The sequence below is a fragment of the Triturus cristatus genome, chromosome 7 (assembly GCF_964204655.1).
Source record: "Triturus cristatus chromosome 7, aTriCri1.1, whole genome shotgun sequence".
Classification (NCBI taxonomy): Eukaryota; Metazoa; Chordata; class Amphibia; order Caudata; family Salamandridae; genus Triturus; species Triturus cristatus.
The window spans coordinates 739,044,920-739,058,566 of record NC_140590.1 but is presented as its reverse complement, the minus strand read 5'-3'; positions in this window follow the sequence as shown (position 1 = coordinate 739,058,566).

Below are 13,647 nucleotides of genomic sequence, written 5' to 3'. Positions count from 1 at the left end.
GGACTCAATGCGGTCACCCGAGCGGACGCTCACCCTATCCCCCGCGCAGACGAGCTCATCGACCGTCTTGGGGCCGCTCGCTACCTCAGCTCCTTCGACCTAACCTGCAGATACTGGCAGATTGCGCTCACTGAGGGAGCCAAGGAGCGGTCCGCCTTCTCCACCCCGGATGGGCACTACCGCTTCAGGGTTATGCCGTTTGGAATGAAAAATGCCCCGGCCACCTTCCAGCGACTGGTGAACAGGGTCCTGGCCGGACTAGAGGGGTTCAGCGCAGCGTAACTAGACGACATAGCAGTATTCAGCTCCCAATGGCCCGAACACCTCCAGCACCTCCGACAAGTATTGCTGGCCCTGCGCCAGGCTGGCCTAACCATCAAAGCCAGAAAATGTCAAATGGGACAAGGCTCAGTGATCTATCTGGGACACCAGGTGGGGAGCGGGCAGGTCGCCCCCCTCCAGCCGAAGATCGACGCCATCTTGTCCTGGGAACCCCCCACAATTCAAACGGAAGTCCGGGCCTTCCTGGGCCTCACCGGTTACTACCGGAGGTTTATTAACAACTATGGCAGCCTCGCAGGCCCCCTCACAGAGTTAACCTCCAAAAAGCACCCGAAGAAGATACAGTGGACTCCCCCGTGCCAGAAAGCGTTCGACGCCTTGAAAGCCGCTATATGTACTGCTCCGGTACTCAAAGCCCCCGACTACTCTCAGGAGTTTGTGGTCCAGACGGACGCTTCGGAACACGGCAACGGGGCAGTCCTCTCACAGTTCAACGACAAAGGCATAGATCAGCCCATAGCCTTCATCAGCCGAAGGTTACTACCTCGGCAACAGCGGTGGAGCACCATTGAAAGAGAGACCTTCGCAGTAGTCTGGGCCCTCAAAAAGCTGCGGCCCTACTTGTTCGGAACCCACTTCCGAGTTCAGACGGACCATCGACCCTTACGGTGGCTGATGCAAATGAGAGGAGAAAACCCCAAGCTGCTACGATGGTCGATCTCCCTCCAGGGGATGGACTTCACTGTGGAGCATCGCCCCGGGACGGACCACGCCAACGCAGACGGCCTGTCCCGATTCTTCTGCTTCAGCGAGGAGAACCCCCAAGTGGATGGGTAGTTCTCCCCGCCTTTCAGCTGGGGGTGGCACGTGTGAGACCGGCCTCGTGGCGTGGGCCCTCCCGACCAGCAAGCAACCCTGCAACCGCACCTGATCCCCGATGTCACAGACTTCCGGCCACCATGACCCAACAAACCCGATGGCCAGCCGGGGCCCCAGCCGATCCCACAACACTACCGTGCATGCCCGGCCGAGGGAGCGGGAAACCCCCAAGCAAGACCAGGAGACGCCGTCTCGGTCACACCTCTGATCTCCTCCCCAAGGAGGGTTTCGATCGGCCACCAGGCCCCCGGTGAGCGGGCGCCTCGCCTGCTGGGCGTCTGGAGACCCTCCCAGATCCACCTGAACAGATCAAAGGGCCGAGCGACAGGAAATGCCGACACACCGCCCCCAGGCACCAAGACCCCTCTCAGCGAGGACTCCGGACTTCAAAGAGGAGGGGGAGTATAACAAGGGGTGCTGAAGGGACGGGAGGAGAGAAGACCTGGACCTACGAGAGCCCTGCTGACCTGGTCGCGGCTCGATCGATCCCTGAACCGAAGAACGCTCCCCGAACTCTGAACCATCTGAGCCCTGCTGACGCTGTCGCGGCTCCCCAAACTCTGAACCATCTGAGCCCTGCTGACGCTGTCGCGGCTCCCCGAACTCTGAACCATCTGAGCCCTGCTGACGCTGTCGCGGCTCCCCGAACTCTGAACCATCTGAGCCCTGCTGACGCTGTCGCGGCTCACCGACTCCGAAACCACCTGTGCCTGCTGAGTGACTCGCGGCACTCCCCTCCAGGAGAATCGGCAGAGATTGCCGAGAGAAACAACATCCCCCAGCTTGAGGATTGGGAGCTGTGCGAAGGATACTCCGTAGAGACACTGAATTCAAAGACTGTCCCGCTACCCCAATACCCCCATCACGAGACCACCGCCGCTTGTGGCATTGATTTAATAACTGCATCTCGGATCATAAAGATCCCCTAAAACTATCGATAAAGTATACTGTCTTACGAAGAACTACTGTGTGGTGTCCCTCTGTCAGATAGTGCAAGCTCAGCGTGTGCGATCCTAGGAACGAGACCCTTCCAGGAAGGGCCTCCCCGCCCTTGCTCGGCCTAACTCTGGGAGAGGTGGGTCAAAGGGTGGTCAGGAACGTATTCCGAAGCCCCCCGGAGAACGCCCTTCCAACACACAGCCACTCCCTGAGTGCAGGTTTGCACACACACCACACCCATCCGTCACAGGCCATGTGACTCCACTAACATAAGGGGCCAATGACGTCACATTCCTCTCTGCCGGTGGTGACTGGATGACGGACGCTTCGCGGTTCTCAATCATAAAGGGCCCATGAGTTGTTGTGCACAGGGTTAGTGGCACCCGAGGTCTTGCGGCCATCACAGGCCTACCAGCACGTGGCGCTGACTGGGGTTGCACAGGGTTAGTGGCACCGAGGCCTTGCGGCCATCACAGGCCTACCACCACGTGGCGCTGACTGGGGTTGCACAGGGCTAGTGGCACCCGGAGCATTGCGGCCAGCACAGGCACCCCACCACGGGACGGTGACTTAGTGGCACCTTAAGCTACTGAGCGGGTGTGCAGCCTGCGATGATGTCCCGTCCCGGCAGTCCGGGCAGCTCAGGTTTTGTGTGTCCTGCAGGACCGCAGTGTAGGCCAGAGTCAGCGGGCAGCGCGGGCCTACCGCCAGGTGGCGTCGCTTCCAGGATCCTAGAGTTAGTGGCACCCATCGGGCTGAGCGGGTGTGCAGCCTGCGATGATACCGGGTGCACTGGTATGTCCTATGCCATGGAGTAATGAAGACCCAGCACCAAACGTGAGACCTGGTGGCCTGCGGAGCATGGCAGCATGGTGTGGAGGGTGCCATGTCCGCGGGCCTAGGCTTGTGGCTTGCAGCAGCACATGGTGGGACCTCCTGTCTACACGCCGGTTGCAGAAGGTGAGCAGTGAGGCCTGGGTGTGCATGGGCGAGCATGCTACGATGGGCGGCGGGAGGGGCTGGGGTGCCTCTGCCTGGGTGTGCATGGGTGGGCATCCTCCGATGGGCAGTGGGAGGGGCTGGGGTGCCTCTGCCTGGGTGTGCATGGGCGGGCAGGCGATGTTGTCTTGTGCAAGTGTGTGTACTGTACCAATCATTTATCTGGACTCTGTTTCAGATGACGGCTCTGTCTCAGATGTGTGACCTGGTGTACTGCTATACATACCGGCAAGTGATTGGAGACACACCGGTGGCAGCAGGTGAGCAGTGTGGCATGGGTGCGCAGGGGCAGCACTCTCTCTCTCTCTCTCTCTCTCTCTCTCTCCCCCTCTCTTCTTCTCTCTCTCCTCCTCTCTTCTTATCTCTCTCTCCCACTCTCTTCATGTCTCTCTCTTTCGCTCTCTCACTCTCCCTTGATGTGCGCAGGATACACCTTCTCATAATGATTTTTGTCTTGCAGGCTGTGACCTTTGGATTGTCCCGAGGGGAGCCGCCATGTGTCTTCATTTCATTTCAGTGTTCATTTTAAGTTTAATTTGTTGTTTCGAAAGTGAATGTGTGATGCTCATTTCTGTGACGACACATGCATGTCACCAGTTGTGATTGTGCGACAACTAGCGGATTATTTTGTACATGTTTAGGTGTAGCTGATGTGGCATGTCTTTGTTAGGGGGGTGCGGGGAGGGGGGGTCCTGGGGTTGGTGGCGGCGGGTGTTGTTGCCCTTTCGGCCCTCCGGGCTGCATGTTCAGTTGCCCGGGTGCATCTGTTGTTCCTCAGGTGTGGCTGTGGGCTGTGGTCCCTTTTGTGGTGCAGGCTGTGGTCTGACTTTGCAACAGGTCAGAGCACGTGTTATTTTCCAGATGCTAACGCTCCTTATCGCCTGTTTTGTGTTCTTATCGCAGTTCTGGCTGGTCATTGTGAATGTTGTGGAGTCGTGTTGTCGCAGCTTTTGGCACGGGAACGTCTACTCTGCATCTCATTAGCGATAGTTGCTGAGGTCTTCTGTGGCGATGTTTTTTCGGCTGCTATCACGGGTAAACTGGTGCTGTGGGCTGTTAACACCAGCTTGTGAATGGGACAATAAATGTATCGCAACTTTGGCTGCAGTAAAGTGCCGTTAACTCGGCGATAGATCCTTTTGAATATCCCCCTATATTTTTACAATATAGTGTACTACAGTGTAATTTCACTTTTTAACATATTTAAATCTTCACAAAATCTTTTTACAGGGTATCGCAGTAATACCTACAAATTACCGCACTACTTAATATTTCTTTTAAAAGCATAGTTCTCCCTAAACTGTAAATAAAGATAGAATATGATCCATGCATTTCTCTACCTATTAGCACTTTACCAAAGTGGTAACAGGTAGGGAACAACAATAAAACCTTTTAGTTACCTAGACCTATGACCGTACTCAGATCGCAAGCAAAACGCAACATGCAGCCAAAATGTAATGAAAATGGCATGGCTGCCTTTCACGCTTGGTAAACACAGCCATAGGCCATTCACATACTGCCTTATCATTCACATGTATTACGGTATACCGTGAACTTACCACGCAATATCCCTGCACAATATATTACTAAGTATCTTAAAAATTATACCTTTAGCAGTACTTATGCTATTCACACATACTACCAAATATGACCATTTACACCAATTAATCTATTTTCTTGCCACATTACATGCACATCAGTTAACCCACTTTCACTCTACTCTAATCTTTTTCAATTAGCACACTCAACTATATGCCACTACACTCTATGCCACTTCACGCTATGCCACTCCACTCTACGCTATTACACTACGCCATGACACCCTATGGCAGTTCACTCTACATCACTACACTATATGCTACTCCAGTCTATGCTAATCCACTGTACACCGCTCCACGCTACCAAACTTAGCTCTATGCTATCCCACTCTACCCCACTACATTGTACACTATTATGCTCTATGCCACTCAATTTTATGACACTCCAGTGTACACCTGTCCACTCCACGCTACTCCACTGTACGCTATTCCAATCTAGATTACTCCACTGTATGCTATTCCATTCTACAACACTACACTCTATGCTATTGTACTCTATGCCACTCCACTGTACGCCACTTCAGTGTACACCACTGCACAGTACACTACTCCACTATACTCTGCTCCACTCTATGACAATCCACTGTAAACTATTACACTGTACATCACCCCATTTTAAGGCACTACACTCTATGCCACTACACCAATCCATTCCCCCGTACTACTCTATGCTATTCCTCTCTATGACAACCTACTCTGTGCAATTCTACCATATGCCACTCCACTCTACACCACTCCACTGTATGCCAGTAACCCTCAATGTTATTCCACTCTACACCACGCCACTGTATGCTACTCCACAGTATGTGACTCCACTTTTCACCACTCCACTCTACACCACTACATTCTATGCTATTCCATTGTACACCATTCCACTCTACAGCACTCCACTTTAAGCCACTCCACAGTACACTATTACACTGTACGTCACCACAATCTTTCCCACTACACTCTAACTGACTCCACTCTACAACACTCCACTCTAAGGTAGTCCAACCTGCACTCTATGCCACTCCACTCTATGCCACTCCAGTCAACACTATTTTGGTGAACCCCACTGCACTGTACCTTATTCCACTCTATGCCACTCTACTCTCCACTACTCCACTGTATGGAGCCTAGTGGCTTAGTGGACTAATGCATCCACTGTTGGGAGCCTGTATTCAACCTCGTGGTCACAGGTTTAAATCCCAGTGGGTCCACTCAGCCTTTTATCCTTCTGAGGTCAAATAAAATGAGTACCATTGAGTTGGTTAACAATAAACATCTGTTATTCAGTGCCAAGAGACCCTTGGGTGAACGTGCGCTTTACAAATACACTTGTTAAGTTATCTTAAATATGCCACTCCACTCTACGCAATTCCACTCTATGCCTCTCTACCCCACTCCAGTGTAAACAATTCCACTCAATGCCACTCCAGTATACCCCACTCCTCTCTACGTCACTCCACTCTACGCTTTTCCAATGTACGCCACTACACTATACCTCACTCCACTCTACGCTTGTCCACTCTACAACACTTCATTGTATGCCAAGCCCCTCAATGCTACTCCACTCTGTGGCACTCTACTCTATGCTATTTCACTCTATGCCACTCAACCCTAAAGCAAGCCACTGCACTAAACACCACTCCACTGTATGCTGCCCAACTGTACGACACTCCAGTATACGCCACTTCACTATGTGCTACTACACTGTACGCCAATACATTCTACACTATTCCACTGTATGCAACTCCACTGTACTACACTACACTCTATGCTATTCCACTCTATGCTGCTCTAATATACGCTACTTCATTGTACGCCACTCCAGTCTGCGGCACTCTACTGTACCCCACTCCACTCGATGCCACTTCAGTCTATGCCACTGTACACCACTCCAATCTACGGCAATCTACTGTACCCTGTTACACTGTACATCACTCCATTCTATGCCACTCCACTTTATGTCAATCCACTCTCTGCTACTACACTCTACCCTATTCCACTGTGCAATACTCCATTCCATGCCTCTCTACTGTATGCTATTCCACTATGTGCAACTCCATCCTGCATCACTACACTGTGCGCCAGTAACACTCAATGGTATTCCACTCTACACCACTGTATGCCACTCCACTGTATGCCACTCAATGCTATGCCACTCCACTTTACTTCACTGTATGCCACTTCACTCTACTACACTCCACTCTATGACACTCCACATTATGCTATTACACTGTATAACACTACAGTCTACCAGACTACCACAATACACTCTACCCCTCTCCACTCTACAACAGTGCAACCTACGATATTGCACTCTAAGCCACACCACTCTATACCATTATAGTATACACCAATCCACTCTACGCCACTTCAGTTTACGCTATTCCACTGTACGCCACTACACTGTACCTCACTCCACTCTATGCCACTCTACTGTACACTAGTCCACTGTACGCCACTCCAGTCTAAGCTATTTCACTTTAAGCCACATCACTCTACCCTAATCCACTGTACACCACTACACTGTACCTCACTCCAATCTACGTCAGTCCACTCAACACTCCAGTGTACCCTACTCCACTTCATGCCACTTTATTGTACACCACTCCACTCTATGCTATTCCACTGGATGCCACTCCACTCTAAGGGCCCGATTCACAGAACTAACTTAAGACAAAATCCTAAACTTACTACTTTTGGTATTCACAGAAGTTAGGATTTTGTCTTAAGTTTGTCTTAAGACAAACTTAAGACAGACTTAAGTTAGGATTTTGTCTTAAGTTTGTCTTAAGTCTGTCTTAAGTCTGTCTTAAGTATGTCTTAAGTCTGTCTTAAGTCTGTCTTAAGTTTGTCTTGAATTCGTCTTAAGTCTGTCTTAAGTTTGTCGTAAGACAAACTTAAGACAAAATCCTAACTTCTGTGAATACCAAAAGTAGTAAGTTTAGGATTTTGTCTTAAGTTAGTTCTGTGAATCGGCCCTATACACACTCCACTGTACTCAACTGTAGTGTACCCCACTAAACTGTACGCTACTTCACTGTATGCTGCTCAACTGTACGACAATCTAGTCTACGCCACTGTGCTGTATGTCACTACACTGTAGGCCAATCCACTCTAAACTATTCCACTGTATGCAATTCCACTGTACGGCACTCTACTCTACGCTATTCCTCTCTATACCACTCCACTCTACACCACTCCACTGTTCGCCACTCCAATATATACTATTCAATGTACGCCACTCTACCCCACCCCAGTCCACTGTATGCCACTCAACTCTACCCTACTCCAGTCTCTGCCACTTCATTCTACACTAGTACACTCTACGATATTCCACTGTACGCAACTCCACTCTCACCACTACACTGTACGCTTGTCCACTCTACAGCACTCCAAGCCACTCCACTGTATGTCACTCCACTATACGCTATTCCACCCTACTCCACCACACTCTAGGACACTCCACTCTATGCTATTGTACTGTATGCCACAACACTTAACCTCACTCCACTCTACGCCACTCCACTCATCACTGGACTCTACGCTATAACACTACACACTATTACACTCTACCACACTACCCTCGCAACTCCACTGTACACTATTCTACTGTACTCAACTCCACTCTACGCCATTCCACTTTAAGCTATTCCACTGTATGCAACCACACTTCATGTCACTCAACTCTTCCCTATTTGACTCTATGCCATTCCACTCTACTGTAGGCCACTACACTATGCTATTCCACTGTATGCTGCTCCACTATACCCCACTGCACTCTACGTCACTCTACTGTACGTTATTCCAATCTATACCACTGCGCTCTACGGCTCTCTAGTGTACGCCACTCCACTGTATGCCACTCCACTGACACTACTCCACTGTATGCTTCTTCAGTGTATGCTACTATAGTATACGCTAATTTCAATGTACGCCACTTTACTCTACCCCACTCCACTCTACCACTCTCCAATGTACGCCACTGCAGTCAACGATACTCCACTGTACGCCACTCCACTCTACGACACTGTACTCCACACTATCCCTCTGTAGGTAACTCCACTCTATCCCACTCTACTCTTTGCTGTTCCACTCTATGCCACTCTGCTCTACTCCATTTCACTGTACGCCACTCCATTCTATACCACTCCACCCTACCCAGCTCCACTCCATGCCACTCCACTATGCTCTGCTCAACAACTCAGTACTCCGTTCAACAAGAGTGCACGCCCCCCACTGTACCACACTATGCTCCACTGTATAGCACTACAATGTACAGCAATGTACTCCCCTCATTGACACTTTACAACACTCTAATCCACTCTACGCAACTACCTCTACACCATTTCCCCCAGTTAATATACTCTATTCTGTCAGATACTACTCCAATGTAATCCACTACTGCACTCTAAGGCACTCCACTGTATGCTACTCTATACCACCAAACTCTACGACATTATTTCCCACTCCACTCTACCATACTTTACCACACTCTAATCTACTCCATGCCACCCCACTGAACAACAGTTTAATCCACTCTGTGGCACTGTACTCTACTCAACCCTACAATTTCCAATGTTCTACAACACAGCAGTCCAGTCTACTGTACCACACACCAAACCACTCTACATCACTTTACTCCATTGTGTACTACGCCACTTTACTCTACATAATTCCACACCACTTTACTCTAGAACATGCTACTGCACTCTATGCTACGTCACTCCACTGCAGTACACTCCATTCTACTCCACTGCACAACACTATAACCCACTCCAAGGTACTGTGCAACACTCCACTCTACACTGCCCCACTGTACCATACTGTACTCCGCGCTATGGAACTCCTCTGTACAAGACTCTACTACACTCTGTGCCACTATACAACACTGCACTCCACTCTATGTCCCTGCACTACACTGTACAACCCTCTACTCCACTCTATGCCCCTATACCCCAATATACAACTCTACTCCACTCCACTCTCCAAAATTCTACAACATACCACTGTACTTTACAAGACACCAGTCCAATTTATAACAATTTACTCGACTCTACACTATTCCTGACTACTCTAAGCCACTTCATGATATTGTGCTATACAACATGCCACTTTGAATATACTATATCATAATTTACTCCACTGTACACTATGCCACTCCCCTCTGCACCACTACACTCTACTGTACTCTGCTCTACATTACTCCACTCCATTCTACCCCACTCCACTCTACCCCACTCCACTCTACCCCACTCCACTATACCCCACTCCACACTACCCCACTCCACTGTAAAACACTCCACTCTATACCTCTACATTGTACTCTATTCCACTGCACGTCATTCCACGGTACCACATTGCACTCTACTACACTATACTCTACAACAGTGCAATTTATGACACTCTCCTCCACTGTACTGTACCACACTCCACTTAATGACACTCCACTCGATGACAGTAAATTCTAGAAATTCAAAAACATTTTTATTAAAATTAAAAAAAACTTTGAAATTCAATCAAAAAACTAGGTAAACTTTACTAATCCTTTGTATACAAACCAAACTTAAAATGCACAGACATTTGAAATTTTTAAGTTATATTTATAAATTACAGTTACGCACCACCTTTACATTAATATAACTTTATTTATTGTTTATCTACAAACAGAAGTTAAAATACACAAGCATTTAAATTTCTAAACTTATGCTCAGTGGCGGTTCCTCCGCTAAGGTGGAGGAGAGTGGCCTCACTGCTCGTTGAGCAGCACAAAATAAAAATAAAATGATAATAACAAGAAGTTATCTTTTTATTTTTCTTTGCAGGACTCCAACCAGGTCAGGCGGGATAGGGCTGGGTTTCGGGAGCAGGATTGGTTTGCACTCCCTCTCTAAGTGCCCATGACAGCTTGGCCAACCCTCTCAGGCCGGCCAAACAGTCAAGCGCCCTTGGCAGGTTCTCCACTGGGCTGTGTTGCATAGCCCAGAGGAACACTTGCCCAGCCTCCCAGGTACTGCCTGAGAGTTCAAACAGGCCGCTCAGACAAATCACGATGCTGCTCCTGCAGTGCCGTGATTGGCTGGGAGAGTACGGAAGCCTGGGTGCTGCTGGTGGCAGAGAGCGAGGACAGAGGAGAAATGTGCGGCAGTGAAGAAGGTAAGTTTATTTTGTTTTATTTTTTTTATGCCCTCGCCCCCTCCCCACCTCACCACCCCCGTACAGAGGCAGCCGCTACTGCTTATGCGTTTTATTTAACTCAGTAGCCCCACTATATTAATTTGCTACCAATGTGTTCTGACAAAAGATTTGATTGGCCATTCATAACTGTTCTTGAAAATTCTATTTATTGGCATGTTAAAAGTGAGATGATATAAAATGGCATAAGCAGTGCATGGAAAAGGCACGATTTATAGTTAATATATTGTGGCTACCGAGTTGAATACACTATGTATGGAGGTGGGCGAGTTATAATAATTTGTAAGGGCTATCAGAGAGACTTAGCTATGGCGCTGACGGAGTAGTACTGCCAAAGCCAAACCTTTGGTCTACCCACTTCGAAATCGAGCAGACCATTATGTTGGTGATGAGGATACTCTGTCACCATTGGGCTGAATTATCCTTACCGCCAACATATAAATCAGCCCCTCAATCTTTTAGTTGCTGTTTGTTCATGTATGCAGGTGACTCACAAACATATCACAAGAGCCCGGGAGATTTAGCATAGTGTGTAGCTGATCTTCTCAATTGACTTGAGAAGGTGGAGACTAGGATGTGTCTAAATCAGTTGAAGTTAAACGCAGACATGACAATGATACTTTTACTATACAGCCTCTTGCTATTTCGGGAGCTGCCTTTCCGGACACTGTGCGTAGGAAATGAACACCTAGCGTAGCCTGTGAGAAAAATCCAGTAGTTAATTTTGACTCCTCACTCACCTTAATGAACCACATAAATTCTGTGTTAAACTCATGCCTGTTTCAAATCCTTACTTTGAAACAATTTTTTTCCCTTTTCTTTGTAAGTTTCACATTATGCAGCTGATATAGATTAACTGTAAAGCATTATACTTTGAATTGCCAGCTTTCACACTGCATACTTTTCAACTTGTGCAGAATTTAGACGGCAAGACTGATTCTCAGTGTTAAAAGGAAAAACTATGGGCCTCCCGCGGAGCACCATGCCAGTGCTCTCCAGCAGGACCGCCAAACCCATCCACACACCGCCAGACAGATTTGGGGTTTAATCCTGGTCTGGTGGGCTGTGCAGTGACTGTCCTACAGCGGTACCTTTCTAAAGCCCATAGGAGAGCTGTAGAAAGGCAGCCCCATGGGACCGCGGCAATACGTTCCTGCATGGCATGGAATGCACTATGTCATGCAGTCTATGCCTTGCAGGAACTGGGGTGCAAACATACAAAGGGGGCACAACATGTGTACCCCTGCATGTACCCTCAGGCCCAGAGGCAACAGGGGTCCTGTAAGAGCTCCATCTTTTCCACGGCGGACTCACCACCATGGAAATGATGGCGGTGAGGCAACTCATATTATGATTGGCGGTGCTGCAGCAGCACCGCCAGCATGCTGTAGCCTCTGACCGCTGCGCCACCACAGCAGGATCACAGATCCTGAGTGGTTGCAGTAGTCCAGTGGCGGTCCAACTGCTAAAGTCGTAATACAATGGGTGGACGACCAGTCGGGCGGTCCATGGACTGCTACAGCGACTGGACCGACATAGTCATAATCAGACCCTATGTCTCCCAGGCCTCAGCCTCTCTGCTTTGGCGTGTTGTTTAAATCTCTTTGCTCTGTTCCACTATTGGTGGCAGAGTGCTTTCGATGGCAACTGGGTACCCATGAAATTAGCTTCTTCTGTTTTTGTGATCATAGTCATCCCTTCTAAAATTCAAGAAAACTCAGAAGACCTGGCTATTTCCCCATCTATCTGTTGAATACGTCCGGCTGTTTGAAAACTTTCTCATTCATAAGCATTGTTTTTATTTTACTGCACCAAGGTACCTCTGTGGTATATGACTGGACTTTATAAAAACTATAAATAAATAAAAAATAAATACGACTTTGGGATCAGGTAAGTGGATACAGAGCACAAAGAAGCCATTACTGAGATGTGAGGAGGGTGACTTATACAGTATCTTTCCCAGGTGGCTCATGGCCACTTTGCCACAAAACAAGTACTCACTTAAAGGGGAGGGGTAGCATTGTGGTGGCAAAGTATTGCCAAAAACATGCATTAGCCACACTTACCACACACAAGACTTACATGTAAGAACTTGGGGGACCACACTGAATTTATATTGATTGTACCCAATCTCCAATGGGACACAAAAACCTATAGACAAATCACACTGTCACCAACTACGGAGTCACCTAAAGCCCCCAGGGAGATTACTCACTGGTAGATGAAATGTCACAATGAGCCCACCAATGTTATCACTGCCAATCCTTTAATTAGTACAGTCACGATCCACACCTCCTCTCTTTTGCTCCTTAGCAGACGATGTGTGATATTTTGTGTCCCAAAATTTGCAGTGTACTTATTGTGCCCTATTAGTGTTTTTAATTGATATTGCTTACCTGTTATAGCTTACTGCCTTGTTTGCTGTAAATTGGGCAACAGAGTAAACACGGTTGAGGTGTGGTGCTCTCTTCAACATCAATATCACTGGTGAATGCGATGGCTCAATGACTGCATTGTCTCCACCTTCTCCTCCTTTGAGGGCGTGTCTTTTAATACCCATAGTCTTTTTGAGACATCGGTCAGGTTTCGCGGTCTTTGCATTTGGCATCCCGGTCTTTCTTTATCAGCAGCTTGGGTGCAGGATGCTGATGAGGTTGATCCTCCCCATGCATATTTTCTGCGCTTCCTTTTACCTTCAGATGGCGCTGTCACCTTGTTGTACTTGTTCTGGAGACCTCAGCTCACTTGGCGCATACCTGTTCACCGA